Here is a 22,789-nt window from a genome sequence, read left to right on the forward strand (position 1 = left end):
GTGATTACTGCGTTATAATGTAGCTCTATTTTTAAGGTTTTGAGAAACTATACTTAACAATACTGTTTTCCATAGTGACTGTAGCAATGTTTACTCCTACTAATGATGTACAAGTGTTCCCTTTTCTCCACATCTTATCTCCATGGCATTTGTTACGTTTCACCCTTTTGATAATATCCATTCTCACAGGTGTGAGGTGTTATCTCATTGTTTTAATTTGCATATCTTTGATATGTTGTTAAAGAGTACAACAGAAATATATTGCTTTCATTTAATTAGCTATTAATAAATATGTAAAATACACACATACAGTGTATATTAAGTTGAAAAGGGACTTTCTTGTTCCCTTTATAGACACATTTCTACTCTCCTGTATTAAGCATGACTTTGAGTTTCATATGTATGTTTCTACACTTTTTAATTAGTATTCAAACTTTCATATAATTATACATATATGCACATATATGTATATGTGTATAGATATATGTGTTTGAATCTGATGCATGCATACATACTACATTTTATATAACAATTCTACTCCAATGTCTGAACACCAGCAATATTAACATCACCTGGGAAATTCTCAGAAGTGCAAATTTTTAGATTCTACTTTAGAGTTTTATTCTCCATGTTACAGGTAATTCTTAAGCACACTAAAGTTTGAGAAACGTGTATGCATACATATATATATATATCATGGAAAAATGAGTAAGTACATGTATTTTGTGTGTATGTATGTAATTTTATACTAGTACAATTTTGTGTATTAATTTACCTCTTGTTTAACTTAGAGTAAACTAATATACCTTTCCATAAAAACACACATAGATCTGTTTCTCTAGAGCTGCATGATGTGCAAATAAATGGGCATTATAAATTTATTTCATAGACATATTTTTTCTTTTTCTTATTACTGTTTTGTCATTACAAATAGTGTTGGCAATATGCAACTTGGCTTATATTCACCATCACATTTTCATTAAGAAATAGCATAGAATTTTGGAAAATGGTCTCATTTTTGGAGTTATGTAGACTGTGAGAACTCTGGTTTAATTTCTTATATGAGAATATCACAGATAAATTTTGAGAATGGAATAGAACATATGCGTAATACTTCGGTACTGTGCCTAGCACCCAATGTTTCTAATAATATAAATTGAGACATCGTGACATGCAGGGTGCAAAGATATGTTGGGGTAATTTATATCAAAATATGCACCATGTGTAAGTATTGGACATAACTGCACACATGATATGGATAACAACTTTCAAAAAGAATCACCTTTGGACAATCATATTTTCCTTCCTCACCACAATTCCATGACAAATAATTGATTACCTGAACTCTCTTTTCAGTAAGATGTCTTTCTAACCCAGATGCCCATCTGCTGTTGGGTCAAGTCTATTAACTTTTTACTGGTCAAATACATCAGAACAGGTTTAATATCCTAGGGGAACAAAAATAAATAATTTTTGAAAAATTTTCTTTTGTCTTGCAACAGAGAGATTTTTGGTCTGTATGTTGGAATGACTTTGCCAAAAAAGATAATGTTCCATTTTGCCCTACCCAAATACAATTAGCAAAAACACTTCTCATATCTTTGTAAGTAGAATATTACCCACTGGGCATTTAAAAGGTAGTAAACACAGATATTGGAAAAGCTCAGCAGTATAGATAATTTTCACAATTAATCATTAGATGTTCTGCTTTACTCATAGAGCTTCAGGAAGGACTGTGTGAAGTAATTGTTATCAAGCGTTGTATCATGGGAAGTATATTTAATGAAAACACATTCTTAATTTTTTAGCAAGTGCTATTTGTAGTAGTTTTGTTCCAAAAAGTGTCATCCCTGTACATCATGAGCGAGCTACTAATTATCAAAATGTACATCACAATGCTTGTATTCATTTTCTAGGGCTTCTATAACAAACTACCACAGAAGAAGTAGCTCAAACAACAGAAATGTGTTTTCTCAGACTCCTGGAGGCTAGACGTCCAAGACCAGGTGCTTGCTGGTTTGGTTTATCCTCGACCTTTCTTCTTGGCTGATAGATGGCTGGCTCCCGCTGTGTTCTATTATGGATGTTCTTCTATGCCCACATGTCACTGGTGTCTTTACATAGTTCCAGATTTTCTCTTCTGAGAGGTACACCAGCCATATTAGATTAGTGTCCACACTATTGATCTCATTTTCATTTAATCATTTCTCTAAAGGTCCTTTCCCCAAATATAGTCATTTTCTGAGGTGCTGGAGATTAGGGTTTCAACATGTGAACTTTGTGAGGACACTATCCCATAACAATGATAATTTTAATAATTAAAATGATGGAGATGTTCTAAATATTCAGTAAAATCTGAATAATAAAATGCTTGTATTATACCTACAGATTAAATGTTATACAACCATCATATATAAGATAATTTGTTTTATGATGAGTGCACTTCAATGGCTATGTAATACTACATCATATACAGATGCCAGTTGGAATTTAAATGACATTATTAACATAGAAAAATGCTCTGGCCAACATTTCCTTGAGTGAAAATAAGCAGTATGCACACTTCCATCTAAAGAATGTCATAATTATGTAAAAAGAAGTATACAAAGAATGGTCCTTAACTAGAAATAATAGTTAATTATTCAGTATAATTATTTTTATTTCTTTTCAAATTTGTCTATCTTGCAGAATATCTATAATGAGTTTGTATTAATTTTGTAAGGAGGAAATTATGCTAGAACCTTAAAATAATATAATAAAATTTCTTAATTAAAACAGGAATGAAAATTTTTTTAAAAAATAAATCACTTGTGGAGGTCCTTTAGGGTCAGCTGTGGTCTTAGACACTGCTGCCTGAGAGAAACGGGAAGCAGAAAATTGTGCTTTCAGTCTGTAGCATACCTCTGAACATATATACAAGTGTTTTAGTAAATATATATGCTGATACATTTTTCTCCTGATTTATAACTATTTTCCCTGCCAAGAAATGAAAACTGGATGTTAGTGAAAATGATGGATAAGGAACTTCACATTCTTCCTCTCCACAAAGACAATTAAACACTGGAAAGCTGTCAGAATCAACTTTTCTGAATTCTGGAAATGAACCAAAGGCTTGTAGCCACCCAAAGAAACACTTGATCATTACAAAAGTCTAGTTTTTGGTAATAACGGCCAACTTCGTGGCATTTCAACTTACCCCAGCCCTATCCTCTACAATCCAGTAAGAAAACTTGTTCATTACAAAAGGCTAATTTTTGGTAATAATGGTCAACTTTGTGGCATTTTAACTTACCCCAGCCCTATCCTCTACAATCCAGTAAGAAACACTTGTTCATTACGAAAAGCTAATTTTTGGTGATAACAGTAAATTTTGCACGATTTTAACTTACCCTAGCCCTATGTTCCACAATCCAGTATTCCCTCTAGGATACAGAGATTAAAGGACCTTATTCATAAATAGTTATAATTAATGATTTGTTTTTACCTGACTTATGGCTCCCTGATACACTGGCTCAAATGGATTATCATAATTTTGCCTAACTTGAAATTGGCTTAATGCCAAAGTTGCTTCCTAGGTTGGATGGGGAATATTTGTGGAAAACATTTACAGGCTATTGTCTCAATTGCTGATGTCTGAGGATTATAGATAACAATAGGCTAACCAAAAAGCTTAGAAGAAACATCTAGGGAATAAGGTATCTCTAACAGGTTTGAAAACCTCTAACATATTCCAGGAATGTAGAATGCTACACACATGCTCAGGAAAGATCTAAAAAGACCCTCTACTCTCACCTCCTACTGATATTGATAGTCTTTGGCAGCAGGAAGTGAAAGATAAGGCAAAGCTGTAAACTGCCCAGTGAATGATGGAGGCATGCCACAACAAACAAACATAGCTTCATGGAAAGACTGGAAGATTTATGGTACCAGGCATTTAAGAAAACCTCTCCAGTATCACCCTGATCACCACAATAATGGAACCAAAAAATTCAGGGGCCGCACACAACAAAGAATATAGACTTAAGAGAATTATTTCAAAAAAAGTAACTAAGTAAAATGAACAACAACAGTAATAAGCAACAACAATAATAGATCCTGAGAAAGAGAAGTAATATGATTTTCAGTGTTATCAAATTATAATATTCAAATTCCAATTTTCAACCCCAAATTGCGAGGGATTAAAAAAGACAGAAAGGACGGTCCATAGATAGGAAAAAATAAATTATAAAACCTTATGCTTGAACAAGCCCAAATGTTAGAACTTCTAGAGAAAGATTTTAAACCAGTTATTTTAAATATGCTAAATGAACCAGAAACCACAACTCAAGAATTAAGAGAAAGTATGAGAATAATATTGCAACAAATAGAGAATATCAATAAAGGGATAGAAATTTGTAAAATTAGCCAAATAAAAATTCTGAAGCTGAAAAGTAAAACTGATGTGAAAATTCACAAGAGGAGCTCAACAGCAGATTTGAGTAAACAGACAAAAGGAATCAGTGAACTTGAATAGGTCATTTGAGGTAATCCATTCTGAGGAACAGAAAAAATCAAGAATAAAGAAAAATAGAGTGCTTAAAAGGCTTTTGGAACACCATGAAGCACAATTACATTCACACATTTGAAGTTTCAGTAGGATGAGAGAAATTAAGAGAAAACAGGATATTTGAAAGAATAATGACCCAAATTTATCAAATTAGATGCAAAACATCAATCTACATATATGAGAAGCTGAACAAAGTCTAAATAGGAAAAAACTTAAAGAGAGCCACATGGAATCACATCGTTATTAAATTGTTGAAAACAAAGACAAAAAATCAAGAAAGCAGCAAGAGAGAAGCAATTGTTAGTACAAAATACTCTCAATAAGATGAACAACAAAATTTTCATCAGAAACTATGGAAGCCAAAAAGCAGTGATGTGACGTACTCTAATTTCCAAAAGAAAAATATATGGGAAGCAAAGAATTCTGTATTGGACAAAAGTGTCCTTCAAAAACGAAGAAGAAATAAAGACATCAACTGATAAAATGTAAGAGCTTGTTACTCTAAGGCCTGTTCTCCAACAAATGCTAAACAGAGCCTTGTGGGATGGAAAGAAAGATCATTAGACAGTAACTCAAATCAAATTTTAAAAAGAACACTGGAAAGATAACTACATAGGTAAATGAAAGACATTATACATGCATTTTTCTTTGTATTTTAAAAATCAAATTTAAAAGACAACTGCATAAAGCAATAATACTTAATTTTGGCTGATGGGCAAACTATGTATAAAAATGCAGTCTGTGAAAATGACTGCATAGAATTTAGTAAAAAATAAATAAGAACAACATTTTTGTATGCTAATAAATTTGTTTGTATTAATCTATATCAGATTATTATATTTAAAATTTTAATTTTTGTCTCCATAGTAACTACCAGGAAATCATCTAAGGATACATAGAAAAAAGTATAATATGATTCATGAGAAAATATCTATTTAATTAAAAAAGTCAGCAATGGAGGAATTAAAGAACAAATAAGACATAACATATATAGAAAATATTTAGTAATATTGCAGGACTAACTTCTGCCTTATCAGTAATTATATTAATTATAAATAAATTAAACTCTTTAAATTTAGCAGAATAGATTAAAAATAAAACATAATCCAACTATACACAGTCTACAAGAGACTCACTTTAAATTCAATTATACAAATAGTGTTAAAGCAAAAATATAAAAAAATTAATTGCAAACAGCACTCAAAAGAGAGCTGAAGTAACTGTGTTATCAGACAAAATAGACATTAAAATAAAAATTGTTGGCCGGGCGCGGTGGCTCAAGCCTGTAATCCCAGCGCTTTGGGAGGCCGAGACGGGCGGATCACGAGGTCAGAAGATCGAGACCATCCTGGCTAACATGGTGAAACCCCGTCTCTACTAAAAAATACAAAAAACTAGCCGGGCGAGGTGGCGGGCGCCTGTAGTCCCAGCTACTCGGGAGGCTGAGGCAGGAGAATGGCGTAAACCCGGGAGGCGGAGCTTGCAGTGAGCTGAGATCCGGCCACTGCACTCCAGCCCGGGCGACAGAGCGAGACTCCGTCTCAAAAAAAAAAAAAAAAAAAAAAAAAAAAAATTGTTGAGTGACAAAGAAAGACAGTATGACACTATGTAATGATAAAGTTTCAATTAATCGAGAAGTTACAATAATTATAAACGCATAAGCACCTAAGAACAGATCCCCAAAATGCATAAAACCAAACTGACAGAATAAAATGTAGACAAATAAACAATTATAGTTGGAGCCTACAATACTTCACTTTCTGTAAAACCACTAGACAGAAAGTCAATGAGGACATAGAAGATGTGAACAACACCATATAGTGACTATTAGGTTGGTGCAAAAGTTATCACGGTTTTTGCCATTACTTTCAAAAGTAATTGGGGCAAAAACTGTAATTACTTTTGCACCAGCCTAATAAGTCACAATATGTATATTATATGTAAACAACAATAGGTAAAAAATGATAAAATTCATGTGATCATTTGAACACATACTAAATGGTCACGTGGCAAAATACAACATGTTTTCATAGTAAAAATACCTAATACACTAGAAGCAGAAAAAGACTTCTTGGCCGGGTGCAGTGGGTCACACATGTAATCCCAGCACTTTGGGATGCCTAGGTGGGTGGATCATTTGAGGTCAGGAGTTTGAGACTAGCCGGGCCAACATGATGAAACCCCGTCTCTATTAAAAATACAAACACGAGCTGGGGATGGTAGTGCATGCCTACTTGGGAGTCTGAGGCACAAGAGTCACTTGAACCCAGGAGGTGGAGGCTGTGGTGAGCTGAGATTGCACTACTACACTCCAACCTGGGTGACACAGTGAGACTCTGTCTCAAAAAAATAAAAGAAAAAGAAAAAAAAATGAAAAAGATTTTGCAATCTGAAAAAGAACAAAAGAACAATTGCAAAAACTCCATAACAAACATCATACTTAAATGTGAAAGGTAAAAGTCTTTTTCTTTTTTTAATTTTCATTTTTTTATTTTTTATTTTTTATTTATTTTTTATTTATTTTTATTTTTATTATACTTTAAGTTCTAGGGTACTTGTGCATAACGTGCAGGTTTATTACATATGTATATTTGTGCCATGTTGGTGTGCTGCACCCATCAACTCGTCAGCACCCATCAATTCATCATTTATATCATGTATAACTCCCCAGTGCAATCCCTCCCCCCTCCCGCCTCCCCATGATATGCCCCAGTGTGTGATGTTCCCCTTCCCGAGTCCAAGTGATCTCATTGTTCAGTTCCCACCTATGAGTGAGAACATGCGGTGTTTGGTTTTCTCTTCTTGTGATAGTTTGCTAAGAATGATGGTTTCCAGCTGCATCCATGTCCCTACAAAGGACGCAAACTCATCCTTTTTTATGGCTGCATAGTATTCCATGGTGTATATGTGCCACATTTTCTTAATCCAGTCTGTCACAGATGGACATTTGGGTTGATTCCAAGTCTTTGCTATTGTGAATAGTGCCACAATAAACATACGTGTGCATGTGTCTTTGTAGTAGAATAATTTATAATCCTTTGGGTATATACCCAGTAGTGGGATGGCTGGGTCAAATGGTACATCTAGTTCTAGATCCTTCAAAAGTCTTTTTTCTAAGGTCAGATGTAAGACAAGTGTGTTTATTCACACCATTTCTCTTCACATTGCATTGGAGGGTATAACAAAGGAAAAAAATGAAAAAACAGAAAAAAGGAATAAAAAATGTTCATTTGCATAGGAATAAATAATAAAATTATCATTATTTGCAACGACATTGTCTTATATATGAGAAGGATCTACATCTCTCCCACCAAAGAAAACCAAACAAGACGAAAAGAAACCTATTAGAGCCAATAAATAAGCTTAGCAAAGTTGTAGAATATAGTATCAACATGAAACATCAGTTGGATTTCTATATGCTAACAAAGAATTATCTGAAAATGACATTGATAAAACATGGCATACAAAACATAACATACTTAGAAATGTAACAAATGTGCAAGACAAACATTAAAATCTGTAAAACATTGTGTGTAATTGGCTTATAATATAATAAATAGGATTGTGTGTAATAATTTCATAATTATTGTTTTTTTACTACTTTTTGGGTGATTACCATGTTTATGAGTTCAGAAACTAACACCAGACCTGACATTAGGTTGTGTGACAACAAAATATGAAAGGGTCTGAAGATGGAAAAGTCAAAGCCCAAGTGAAATACCAACACTAGAATGCAAATACAAAATATAAAATGTTTCTAGGTCTCTGATAGTCGTCAGAGAAATCACTTAAATTATGGGCAAGAATCTAGAGATATTAGCAAAATAGGAACTGAATTTCTGAATTTAAGATTGAAATACCTTGGTGTCTCCCCTTCAGTTACATTTTCTCCTCTTACCTCCTCAAACCCCCCAAAATCAATTCAACTTGTAGCTGAAAAGGCCATCAGATGGACATCCAGGCAGACAGTTTTTGGGCACCTCCCTGAAACTGAATTTCATACTACCATCACAAGGAGTTGCACTGGATTTCACACGATTTGTCATTATTTCCTAAATGTCCCACTGATATTGCAACTGGAACAACAAGTCAAATAGACATATTCCAGTATTCCCAAGAATGGCCTAAGTTGTATGTCATTCTGAAAAGTTTCTCTAAATAAAGGTTCTCAATCTTAGGACTTCTTTGTCTACACCTTTCTGTTCCATAAAGCATTAATATAAAAGAAAGTAAAAATGCTAAGTATCTTATTTTCTTACTATATTTTCCTGCTAAATGGCTTCAGGGCAGAAATTGCAAATTGCAGAGCTCCCAGATAGGAAATGCCACTCGCCCCATCTGTTACTACAACAAGCATAAAGTCCTTGTGCTAGGCTTTGAGGATGCTGCTGCTTTGCAGCGTAAGGACAACTAGCCCATCTGGCCTTAACAGTCGTGTTGCTAGAGCCTCAATTTGAACAGATGGATTCTTGGATTAATAAATTGAAAAGACCAGCTGATATGTTGGCTCAATGTATTTTTATCAACTATAAGGTGGGAAGAGTTGGAAGTAAGTGTGGCAATATTTCTGATCTAATTATTGTCACCTTCAAGGACATAAAAGCTATCAGGAAACAGTGAGAGACTTTGATTCTATATCAAAGGTCAGCAAACCTCCCAAAGGGGTAAGACAATTGTTCTGGTTTCTTTGTAAAATGCCATGATACGAATAAAAAAAGAGATATTAATTAGTAAATAAAAAACAAGAAGCACTTTGTCTATGAAGAAGTACACGACCATGTGAATGGAAGGGTAGAAATAGTTTATCCATTGATATATTGTTTGGTTGAGAAATTAATTCATACATTCATTTACTCAACAAATCGTTATTGAATATGAGTCTGCAAATTTGCCTTGAATTTCTTTCTACGCTTATCTCTTATCACAGATAGTTGTAAATCTTATATTGTAACAACATTGAACTAATTACAGTTATTGGAAACAACAGCGCCCTTTTCTGTTTCTAAATGGCCAAGTATATATTCATTTGTAATACTCATTTTTCTACATAGGATTTACCAAATCATCTTTAAGATCTTGTTTGAATTTTACATTCATGACATTACCTAAGATTTTTTAAAGCAGTTAATGTGCATTTTGTTGCATTCCTGCAAACAATCTACAACTTTGCAAGTGAAACTATTCTAGAAAGATGAATAGGCAAGTAAGTTACTTCTGTGCCAAACAAATTCTTACATAGATGTATTAGTCTGTTCTTACATTGCTATAAAGGACTACCTGACATTGACTAATTTATGAAGACATGAGGTTTAATTGACTTACAGTTCTGCAGGCTGTACAAGAAGCATGGCTGTGAGTCCTCAGGAAACATGATCATGGCAGAAGCGTGAAGGGGAAGCAAGCATGTCTTCACATGGCAGCAGGAGAAAGAGGGTAAAGGAGGAAATGCTACATACTTTTAAACAACCAGATCTCGTGAGAACTCACTCACTATCATGAGAACAGCGAGGGGGAAATCCACCTTCATGATCCAGTTACCTCTCACCAGGTCCCCCCCACCAACAATGAGGATTGGAATTCGCCATGAGATTTGGGTGGGGACACAGAGCCAAACCATATCAATAAATAATTGGAAAAAAAAAAAAAAAAAACCTTAAAAATGGAATAGAACTTTAAGTCAAATTAGTATCCTTGATGGCTTTCAGAAGGATATTGCATCTTACAAAAGAGAACTAGAAGGCCCAAGAAAGTCGGGGGCAAACATTCAGAGAAAAGGAGCAGCTGAGTGAAGATTAGCGGGCTTGGGTCTGGAGGGTGGGAGGAAGGGGCAGAAGGCAGAGCTGAGTTTGAAGCATTTGAGCTAATAAAGTCTCTAACTACCTCCATCACAGGCAAATGATTCACAGCCCCTCTACCTTCCAAGCCCATTAATGCCCTGCTTAAAATATCCGGGAGATGGATTACTGTACTAACTACTTTGCACACTGGATTTACAAGGAGGATTTAGTGAAATACTACCTCTTCCAATAAATCACACTATGAATATTGATTGTGGTGCCCTCTACTTATCTGAAAGTTTTATGTGGATTATATATATATATATATAAAAAAAAACTACGCGGTGACTGTTTCAGTGGAAGGGTTTGGAAGGGAAGGATGTTGTCGAGAAAACAAATCTATGGACATGTTCTAAAATATGCAATGCCAGTGTTTATGGTGTGAGGAATGAGTATATAACACAGCGCTGCTGATTGGGACCAATTTATTAGATGCTATACAAGTGCTAAACTGCCTTAAATCAATAGTTTGCAAGACAGCAGAAGGTTGGGCGTGATAAGTCAGTCATCATCTTAATGAAATATGGATTATTCCAAAACTATTAAACAAGTGGTTGGTGTCAAGAAAATTGTTCACTTTTCAGAGCTAAACAAAACCGTCTATTTCAGAGCAGAGAAATCAATAGACATCTGTGACCTGCCATGTAGCTTGAATATATAAATATATATATAGTTAAACTATCCGATTGACAGCTAGCTAGGTTATATGCTCTTCATTGTTATTTAATTTCTGAAAATTAATTTTATATAGAGTTTGCTGAAGGAAAGGACAGAAGAAAACACTCCCCATCTCCCACATCTTTATTTTTCTTCTCCTTTCTTTTCTCCTCTTTTTCTTTGCTGGCTTTTATGGAGCATCTATTATGTGATTATGGATACTGTCCTCAGTGATTTATCCAGATTATTTTAGATAGCATTTAAAACATTACTGAGAAATGGAAACGATTACCCTATTTTTCTACCTAAGGAATAGATGTGATGGTAAGTGATCCCTAGGTCTCTAGCTAATGTACAGCAGATCTTGGGAATTCTTGGCTTCCATGATCATGTAAGTTAATTCCCATAATAAATTTCCTCTTTCTGTTTCTCTGGAGAATGATAACTTGTACAAGAGAGTTGAAGAACAATTATGTAATCTGCCTGAAGTTAAATAGTTGGTAAGTGTAGAAAGGGCATGAAATTCAGATATTTTAATGAGCTTTGCTTTTTATTGGGAGGTCTGGTGAACATAAAATCAATCTTCACAAAGAAACCAAATGACCTTATGGTGTAAAAATTCCTCTTTGCAGGTCCCCCTTCTTTTAAGTGGTATGGTGCTGTCCCTTCTTCTGAGAAAAACACTTCCCAAACAGGTATTTCTCCATGTGACCCATCACGAAACGGACAACGGATCTTGGTCAATAATACAGATTCTGCAAACCATCCGTGAGTTATTAATATAAGGAAGATTTTTAAGTGGAAGTCTGGAGACTTTCATTTGTTTTCGGGGGGTTCCCATGGCAGTATTAAGGGAAACATTCAAATAACATCTATCTCAAGCTACTTGCTGAGATCTATGGATTCTGAAATCTGCTATTGAAGCTTCATATCCTCAAATAAAGGAATAAGAAAGAAAAATCCATTCCTTTTCTTTGTCCAAGTGGTCTTTCTTTCCACTCCATTTTACTTCCTTGCTCTCTTCTTATATTACCTTTTATTAATGCCATAAATACATTCCCACCTCTCACCATTTTAGTTACATTATAGATACATTTTAACAGGTTTTCATGCATTCTTTGGCATGAATAAATATTCACTAAATATTTATTAAGTGCCTATTTTGTGACAGGTATGGTGCTATTTAATAGTCATGGCAAAATTGTAAGGTACATTCTATTATCAACAGCTTTTATAGATGATGAATTAAGATTGTTCCTTGATTGACATTAAGTAGACTATTCAGAACTTGATTGAATTTCTTTCTTTTCTTTTTCTTTTTTTTTTTTTTTTTTTTTTTGAGACAGGGTCTTGCTCTGTCGCTTAGGCTGGAGCACAGTGGCGCTAACTTGGCTCACTGCCACCTCTGCCTATTGGGTTCAAGTGATTCTCCTGCCTCAGCCTCCCAAGTAACTGGGATTACAGGCGCCCACCACCACACCCAGCTAATTTTTGTATTTTTAGTAGAGACAGGGTTTCACCATGTTGGTCAGGTTGGTCTTGAACTCCTGACCTCAGGTGATCCGCCCGCTTCGGCCTTCCAACGTGCTGGGATAATAGGTGTGAGTCACAGCTCCCAGCCTGATTTAATTTCTTATGATAGAGGGGTAGAATCTTTCCAAGGTGTTTCATGTATGTCAGTTCACTTGTACCCTTAATAACTTTAATACTTTCCTTCTATAACTAAGTACACATATTAATTTATTTTTTAAAAGTATTTTTAAGATGACTTTTAGTTATTAGGTGCTGAGGATAAAATGATGAGTTTAAAACATACATCCACCCTGGTTTCCAAAAGCTATAGTCTTTGGAAGGCTGAGGTGAGATAATCGCTTGAGCCAGGAAGTTCAAGATCAGCCTGGACAACACAATGGGACTCTGTCTCTAAAAAAAGATAATAATATAAAAATATAAAAAATTCACTGGGTGCGGTGACATGCACTTGTATTCCCAGCTACTCCAGAGGCTAAGATGAGAAATACTGCCTCAGCTTCCTGAGCACAAAATATGTACTCAAATATTTACCCAAATAATACATGATTATAAATTATGATCAATGTTATTAAGAAAATTATAAATTGCTACTAGACAACAAAATAGAGAGAGGCTTGTAGGGTGAGCACAATTTCTCTGAAGGAGCAATTTGTGAGGTGATTTTTTTTTCTTAGACAGAGTCTCGCTCTATCATCCAGGCTGGAGTACAGTGGTGCAATCACAGTTCACTGCAACCTCAACCTCCTAGGCTTATGCAATCTTCCCACCTCAGCTTCCTGCATAGCTGGGTCTACAGGTGCAAGCCACTGCACACAGCAGATGCTTTTATATTTTTATTTTTTACTTTTTGTAGATACAGGGTTCTGCTTTGTTGTCCAGGTTGGTCTCGAATTTCTGGGCTCAAGCAACCCTCCTACCTCAGCCTCTCAAGGTGCTGGGATAACAGACATGAGCCGCCACACCTGCCCTGAGGTGATTCTTGCAACCTGAAAGAGCAAGAATGAGGCAAAATGGGGAAACTTATTCTGTACATCATGAGCAAAAGCCTTGAGTCAACCAGAGGCCTGGCAGCATGAAAGAAACGAAAGAGAGGCGGAGTGGCTGAGCAGACTATACACAGGGGGAAAGTCGATATTGGGCTACAGAGCTAGAAAGTGCAAAACTATGACAGAGTTTTCAGGCTATGTGAGCATCTAGGTCTGTACACTTGGAAAAAGAGACATGAAAGGATCCTGAACACCAGAATGATGGGACCAGGCAAGCTGGAGCACAGTAGGCTTGCTCTCCACCCTGTGATACCTCCTCCACTAGCGTGGAATGTCACGTCTCACAACCTTCAGAGTCCTGCCTGTTTGACTTCACACCCACATGTATCTGCTACCTGCTCACCTGCAGATATCACACTGACCTGTGGCATTCCTTGTAAAATTTCAAAGATAATACAAACTTCATGCACTGTCCCATGAAACGTATGTACAATGTACAATCTAGTGGGACTAACAAGTATATAAACAGGCGACTATCCACTTATGTGATCATTAGAAGTCTTGGCTTTTGGAAGAGACTGACTTTATCTCTTTGTCATAATACAGCTTAACCAAGCTTGGTAGTTAGGATGACTCCTAGGGCTCAGATTGAGAAAAGGTGTGAGAGAAACTGGAAGAGTAGGTGAAAATGTGAGTCTAAATAACATGGTGGATGTGTGTAGCAGTAAGGCAAAGATGCCTAAGAGCATGCATCAAAAGACCCAGAGGTGTGAAATGAAGCTGTATTAAAGGGAGATGTCAGAAAATGACCAGATGATAAATTAGAATGGTAGAAACAAAGGTGGGAAGATATATTTGGCCTTCAAATAGAGCTTGAGAAAGATATTTCTTCCTTTGAGTTGATGGCACAATGGTTGTGGAGGCCGTAATAACACAATTCAAGGTAATGCATGTGATTTGTAAATATTTGGAATCAGTGCTCCCCCGCACCGCCCACAGTCCACTGATGGATTACATAATAATCTTGTAAAAATCCACACCAAATGTTATAAAGTAGGAGCCCCAACCACATTTATCTTCCCTGGAAAACAAATGCTCAATTTTTTATTAAGTAATGAGTGATATAATGCAATTTGCTTCTTTACATTAATTACCAGACTTTCTGAAATAGTTTATGCTGTGCTTTTCCATTGCTTTAGGTGTTGAATTGATTTATTTCTTATCCCCTGCTAAAATTCTTCATTTAAAAAACATATTTTAGCATTTGTATCCTTTTAGTTTTCAAAAATGCGTGTGATTTTTAAAGCATGTAACTCCAAATCCTGTTTCCCATAGTGACAATGTATACAAAAAGAAAACTAATGAATGAGTGTCCTTTGTACATTATCTATCAATGCATTTGTCCATGGTTTTGATGCATAGAATTTGTTTGCAGTAAAGCACATCTATTTAATGATCAGCCTAAGCTGATCCATGGTGATGTCTTTAAAGTTGGCCTTTAATGTTTGAGAAGTACTAGTATCCTGGTGCTGCCTGTTTTTAGCAGTTTTACCTCTTGTGCATTCATTTTGTATTTGCAAATGGGAACACTAGCTATTACAATATTGTGAGGATTAAGCAATACAGTGACACCAAGCAGGCTGTCAGGAAGAGATACTCCCTTTTCTCTTTAATAATTCCTCCCAAGCGAAAGTATTCAATGATTCTAACAAAGATAATAGCTAGCAAGATTTAAATTTTATTCCTACCAAATGGCCCTGGTGAACATAGAGGGATAAGATGCTAATAAAAATCTCCTCTAATTTCTCAAGGCTGCTAAATTAAGCTGGAAACAGCAAAGCACCAGTATTCTTCAAAGACATTTGCAATACTTCAGCCTGTACTCCTTTCCTGAAATACCTCTCATACCAGCTTTTGTACTTTAGCTTCACACTTTGAGTTCTGGGCCCAGCTGGAACTGCAAAGTATTAGGAAAGGAAGAATAAAATTATTAGCATTTAATGCTCAGTGAACATTATAATTTTGAAAACTCTCTGCCTAGGAGAACTTATACTCTGGACAATAAATGTAGGATGATATAGAAAGACACTTTGGCACTTAAAAAAAAGTAGTCAAAAATAAATCCTTCAGGTCCAGTCACTTTAGAATATAAAACAAGTGTCCCATTTGCAAATACAACATGAATACACAATTCAAGGAAGAATTATTTATTCTTTTCTGGGAAGTCCTTTTAGTATAATTCTTCTCATCATGAAAACTATTTTAAGAATATTGTCAAAATCTCTGTTAAGCAGAAACATTGCATTCCAGTGCCCCCAACTTGCAATAAAAAGTAAAGACAAAAATGATTACTGATATGTGGTTTCCACATAAGGAGTCTCCTGTCTTTGTGCATAGCACTCGCTATACGTGGAATATTTTTCACTTCTCTCCACCTTGCAAACTTTCATTTGTCTTTTGAATCTCAGTGTATCTGTTATTTGGTCTAAAAAGTCACCCAGACGCGTTCTATACATAAAAATTAACTACTTCCTTTATCTTGATAAGTGCACTGTAAAAAACAACCACCCTTTGTCAAACCAAGAGCTCAGCATTTTACTTACATTACATAATTTAATCATCATAAGCATCAATATATTATTGTCTTCATGGTGCAGGTGTTGAAACCTAGGTAACTTGGATTCAGTTATTCACCCAAAGTCACCTTGTAGATGTCTGGACCTATATTTGAATCTAGATATACCTGGCCCCAGTATTGGGTCTCAAACTGACCCCGATTTACCTTTTCTCATAATTATTTTACCCACCTTTGATACAGGTGGATAAATTACTCAGACCTGTCATATTTTGTGGCATTAGGGCTGAGACAAGCAGTTGGCCACATAGGACTTCCTATGAGGCTTGTAGATGTCAATCATTGGATTTGCAGAAAGGCAAGTCTGTTTTCAATTTTGGGTTCTTTCCTGTTGGTTTGTGCTTTGTGGCCTTGGCTAAATTAGTTTAGCTCCTTTAAGCTGCAATTTCCTCATCTAGAAAAACAAAGCAAAATGCAACATTACCTTATACACACAAAGCTTTACTTTATAATTTTCTGATGGTTAATTGAGATATCAATGAAAGTGATTAGAGTGCCTGTATTAGTCCATTCCTGCACTGCTATAAAGAAACACCTGAGACCGGGTAATTTATAAAGAAAAGCAATTTTATCATTTCACAGCTTTATAGGCTGTAATGGAAGCATAGAAGTTTCTGCTTCTGAGGAGGCCTCAGGAAACTTACAATCAAGACAGAAGATGAAGGGGAAGCAGAGATGTCTTACATGGCTGGAGCAGGTGGAAGGGAAAGAGGTAGGAGATGTCACACACTTTTAAACAACTAGATCTTACGCGAACTCACTGTCACCATGATGGTACCAAGGAGGATGGTGTGTTAAACCATGAGAATCCTGCCCCACCATGATTCATTCACCTTCCACCAGTCCCCACCTCCAACACTGAGGAATAAAATTTGACATGAGATTTGGGTGGGGACACATATTCAAACCACATAATTCCACCCTGGTTTCTCCCAAATATCATGTCTTTCTCACATTGCGAAATACAATCACGTCTTTCCAACAATCCTCCAAAGTCTTACCTCATTCCAGCATTAACTGAAACGTCCAAAGTCTCATCTGAGACAAAGAAAGTCCCTTGGGCCTATATGCCAGTAACATTAAAAACAAGTTAGTCACTTTCAACATACGATGGAGGTATAGGAATTAGGTAAATAACCCAGTTACAGAAAGGAGAAATGGGCCAGAAGAAAGGGATTAGAGGCTCCACACATGTCCAAAACCCAGCAGGGCAGTCGTTAGATCTGAAAGCTCCAAAATAATATTATTTAACTCCATGTCTCACTTCCAGGGCATGCTGGTGCAAGGGGAAGGTTCCCAAGGCCTTGAGAAGCCTTGACACTGTGGCTTTGCAAGTTTCAACCCCCAACAGTTTCTCCCAAGGGCTAGCATTGAGTGCCTGCAGCTTTCCCAGGTGCAGGGTGTAAGGTGCCAGTGGATTTACTCTTCTGGGGTCTGGAAGCTGGTGGCCCTATTCTCACAGCTCCACTAGGCAGTGCCCCAGTGAGGACTCTGTGAGGGGGCTCCAACCCAATGTTTTCTCTCAACATTGCCCTAGTAAAGGTTATTCATGAGGGCTTTGCCCCTCCAGCAGGCTTCTGCCTGGACATTCAGACTTTTCCATACATCCTCCAAAATCTAGGTAGAGGTTCCCAATCCTCAACTCTTGCATTCTGTGCACCTGCAGGCTTAACACCATGTAGAAGCTGCCAAGCTTAGTGCTCGTACCCTCTGAAGCAGTGGTCTCAGGTGTACCTGGACCCCTTTGATCCATGGTTGGAACTAAAGTAACCAGGGTGTAGGAAGCAGTGTCTCAAGGCTGCACAGGGTAGTGGGGCTCTGGGCCTAGCCCACAAAACCATTCTGTCCTCCTAGGCTTCTCGGCCTGTGATTTGAGGGGCTGCCACAACAGTCTTTGATATGCTTTTCGGGCCTTTTCCTCATTGTCTTAATTACTCGCACTTGGCTTCTTTTTACTTATAGAACATTTCTGCAGGCTGCCTGAATTCCTCCCCTGAAAATGGGCTTTTCTTTCCAATCACATAGTTGGGCAGCAAATTTTCAAATCTTGTATGTTCTGCTTCCCCTTTACAGATAAGTACTAATGAAAACACATGGACACAGGGAGGGGAGCAACACACACTGGGGCCTGATGGAGGGTGGAGTGAGGGGAGGGAGAGCATTAGGAAAAATAGCTAATGCATGCTGGGCTTAGTACCTAGGTGACGGTTTGATAGGTGCAGCAAACCACCATGGCACTCATTTACCTATGTAACAAACCTTCACATCCTACATACGTACCCTGGAACTTAAAACAAAAATAAAAATTTAAAAAAATAATAAATAAATATAAGCTCCACCTTCAGGTCATTTCTCTGCTCATGTATGTAAGCATAGGTGGTCAGAAGCCTCCAGACCACAGTATGAATGCTTTGCTGCTTATAAATTTACTCCGCCAGATACTCTAAATCGTCACTCTGAAGTTTCCACAGACCGCTAGAGCAGAGGCACTGTGCAGTCAGGCTCTTTGCTAAAGCATAGCAAAAGTGACCTTTACAACAGTTTCCAATAAGTTCCCATTTCCATCTGAGACCTCCTCACCCTGGACTTCATTGTCCATATCACTACCAGCATTTTGGTCACAACCACTCAACAAATTTCTAGGAAGTTCCAACCTTTCCCTTATCTTCCTGTCTTCTTCTGGGTCCAGACTTCCAAATTGTTTCAACCTCTGTCCATTACCTATTTCCCAAACTACTTCCACATTTTCAGGTATCTTTATAGCAATGTCCTACTCTTTGGCATAAATGTTCTATTTTAATCCATTTTCACACTGCCATAAAGAAATATCATAGACTGGGTAATTAATAAAGAAAAGAGGTTAAATTGGCTCACAGTTCTGTGGACTGTACAGGAAGCACAGCAGCTTCTGATTCTGGGGAGGTCTCAGGAAACTTACAATCATGGTGAAAAGCAAAAGAGAAGCAGGCATGTCTTATGTCTTACACGGTTTTAAGCAACCAGATCTCACAATGACTCACTATCACTATGACAGTACCAAGGGGAATGGTGTTAAACCACGAGAAAGCACTTCCATGATCAAATCACCTTTCACCAGGCCCCACCTCCAACACTGGGGTTTACAACTCAACATGAGAGTTGCGTGGGGACACAGATCCAGGCACAGTTTCGGTACTTGTTTTATGACATCAATACATACATGGTAGCCATAAAGATAGTAGTTATCATCATTATCATTCTACTAATAAAAGATGTCAAAACTAAAAGGAGAATTAATAAATAAATATGAGTATAGTAAAATATCCTGGGCACCTGTAGACCTCTCCCCTTAAATGTTCTTCTTTCTAATAATACTTATATTAAGGCATTTATCCATCCATTGATTTATCAAGTGTTTTTTCTTTTTTAAAATTTTTAAAGTTTTGTGGATTCATAGTGGATGTATATATTTTGAGGGGTATATAAGATGTTTGGATACAGGAATGCCATGTGAAATAAGCACATCATGGAGAATGGGGTAACCGTCCCCTCAAGCGTTTTTCCTTTGAGTTACAAACCATCAAATATTTATTAAGCAGCTACTACATTACAGACACTATTCTAGTGTTGGGATTACCATTATTTAGATTTTGGTTCAATTGTCACTTCTTCAGAGAAGCATTTTCTTCCCCTCAAATATAAATAAGATCTCTTCATGATTATTTTCTTAGCACCATGCTTGTGCTTTTTGTACATATTTGTAATAATTTTATTTGTATGTGTATTTGTTTTATATCTCTCTCCCTCATGGAGAACAGAAACCAGAACTTGGCATGGTGCTCCACAAATCAAAGTTATCCAATCAATATTAAAAAATGAATGACATGAACTAAGAAAAAGGAGTTTAAAAGTAATCAAATAAAAATATTATCTCCACCTAGCCAGATATGAGTACTGCTTAGAAAAAAAAAAAAAAAAAAAAAACAAGGAAAAGCTGGTAAGAACAAATGAAGCAGAAAGTGGAACATGTATTAGAAAATGCACCCCTCATCTAATACCTAAGGAAATATGCAAAATGTAGTAAAATGAGTGAGATTACTTAGTAAAAGAAAATAAAAGACAATAAAGAGGGTACAAACTAAAGAGTAGCTAAAGAAGAAACAGACAATTCCGTCTTTATAAAATATTCTATGACTTCAACATATCCAATCCCCTAAATATTTGTTCACCCTTAGTCAAAGATACCCATTATGGTAGCACCTGATGTTACTTTTAAGTAATGAGGTTTCTAGTGATTTATTTCGTTGTTTTAATGCTTTTCAATGTTTAATAACCATGTATGATGTTATGACAAAATATACTTTTTAAATGTAAAATGAAAATAGCAATGCCTAGATTCTAACAGTGGTTAATTCCAGGAGATATGGGATGAGGATGATTATAAGAGTCTAATAATATTTTTCCCTCTGCTTTTTTGTATATATTTTTATTGTAACCCATAAGACACTTGATGAATTGCTTGATGCAATTATGTAAGACAGTGCCTGAGTCTTCTGATGACATTTGTATGCGAGAACAGTGGGGCACGTCAGAAAAAGTGTAGGTCACGTTTGAAATTGGAACAGTTATGTACCTTATATAGTGACTTATTCTTGAATTTATGACACAGCATTATATAGGTTTTCTTTTTGTTTATATAACTCTTGTGCTAGAATACAAGACCCTCAAGATAGGGAGTTTGGCTTATTTCTTCACTTTCTATAGGATCTGACACATTGTAAGTGCTTTACAGTGTCTTGAAAGGAAGTGAATTGTCTTAGTTCTGCCACAAAAGGTTGTGAAAGCTCAACCATTCCAGGTAACATAACTTTGTTCTTCCTGAGAAGCACATTCTCTATTATCCCCCTCATCAACAATAGAATATGATCTTTCCTGCCCCAGGAATAATGTTGCCAGATGACAGAAATCTTCAGATACTTCAACTCAGGTGAGACACTTGGGTTTCCTCCAAAAAGAAGCAGGGCTTTGGAAGCTCATCGTATGCTTCATTTAATTACTTGCCAATTCAGTGTTAAGTTTCTCATGATGCTAATGGAGCCCTTGAGAAAGCTGAAAGAACAGTATAAAATGTCCTGATGTTTTAATGGGGTTGAGGGTGGCGAGTGTTAGATATAATTTAATCTATAGGAACTAATAGCTTTTGAAATAATCATGCCACTTGACTATCCACTGGAAAGCTACTCAGAGTAATTGAACACATATTCCAACTCAGAAAAATGTTGCTTCTTTTCTTTTCTTTTTTTTTTTTTTGAGATGAAGTTTCGCTCTTCTTGCCCAGGCTGGATTGCAATGGTGTGTTCTCGGGCACCGCAACCTCCGCCTTCCAGGTTCAAGCGATTCTCCTGCCTCAGCTTCCTGAGTAGCTGGGACTACGGGCACATGCCACCATGCCCAGCTAATTTTTTTACTTTTATAGTAGAGACAGGGTTTCATCATGTTGGCCAGGATGGTCTTGAACTCCCGAACTCAGGTGATCCGCCCACCTCGGCCTCTCAAAGTGCTGGGATTACAGGCGTGACCCACTGCGCCTGGCTTTTGTGTTCTTGATGTAAATATTGGAACAATTGGTTCTCACTTTAAGAACACCAGTGGGCAGCACCAATTATGACTTAATTCAGTGATCATCTTAAAACATTTTCACATATACATGTAAATTTTAAAAATGAACATTTTTTTTCTATAGGCCTGTGTGTATGTGTATGTATGTATGTGTGTATATATATATACACATATGTATGTATATACACACATACATACATACACACACATATATACACACACATATATATACACATCTTAATGTCTTTATATGTGTGTTTGTGCATACATCTAACCATATTAAATAATTTATTTTTACAATGTGAGAAAAATATATATGAAAATTGTTCTATTTTACTTTTAATTGGGGTCAGTAGATCACTCTGTAAATCTATAGAGTGAGATCATGCCACTATGGAGACCACTCACTAAATAAAGGCTTGAATTAGACTGTGTGGGCATATCCTGGCTCCTCCATCAATTAGTTCTGGAACACAAGAAGACTTTTATTCTCTCCAGGCTTGATTTCTCCATCATGGAATGGTCTCCCCCAGCAACAACGGTTGGACTCTCACTACCACTTCTGTGCATATGGTGCACTGCTGGTGCCTTTACTGAAACCCCTCTGCCTTTATTTGTGGCTGTGGCATGGGGATCTGTCTCCCCCATCCCCCATTCCCCCCCAACACACACACACAAATGGCTTTAGAGCTCAGCACTGTGCTAGGAGCTCTTCTGAAGAGGTTTCAGGAAGGTCAAATAATGACAATAAATAATTATTTATGTGATTTGCTTTGTTTTGTGTTTAACCTCATTCAAAAATTTTTATGAAATTCTACTTAGGTATCATTGTCTGGCTTATAGGAAGTGTTCAATAGATATTAATGGTTACATTCCTTATAATGGTTATCTGTAGAGGACTATAACATCCTGCTAACAACCATTTCTTGTGTGTGTTTGGGGTATATCTTAAGGTACTTGGCATGCTAAATTATTAGAAAATAGACACGGCTCCTTT

This window comes from Rhinopithecus roxellana, chromosome 9, assembly GCF_007565055.1.
Source record: "Rhinopithecus roxellana isolate Shanxi Qingling chromosome 9, ASM756505v1, whole genome shotgun sequence".
Taxonomy (NCBI): domain Eukaryota; kingdom Metazoa; phylum Chordata; class Mammalia; order Primates; family Cercopithecidae; genus Rhinopithecus; species Rhinopithecus roxellana.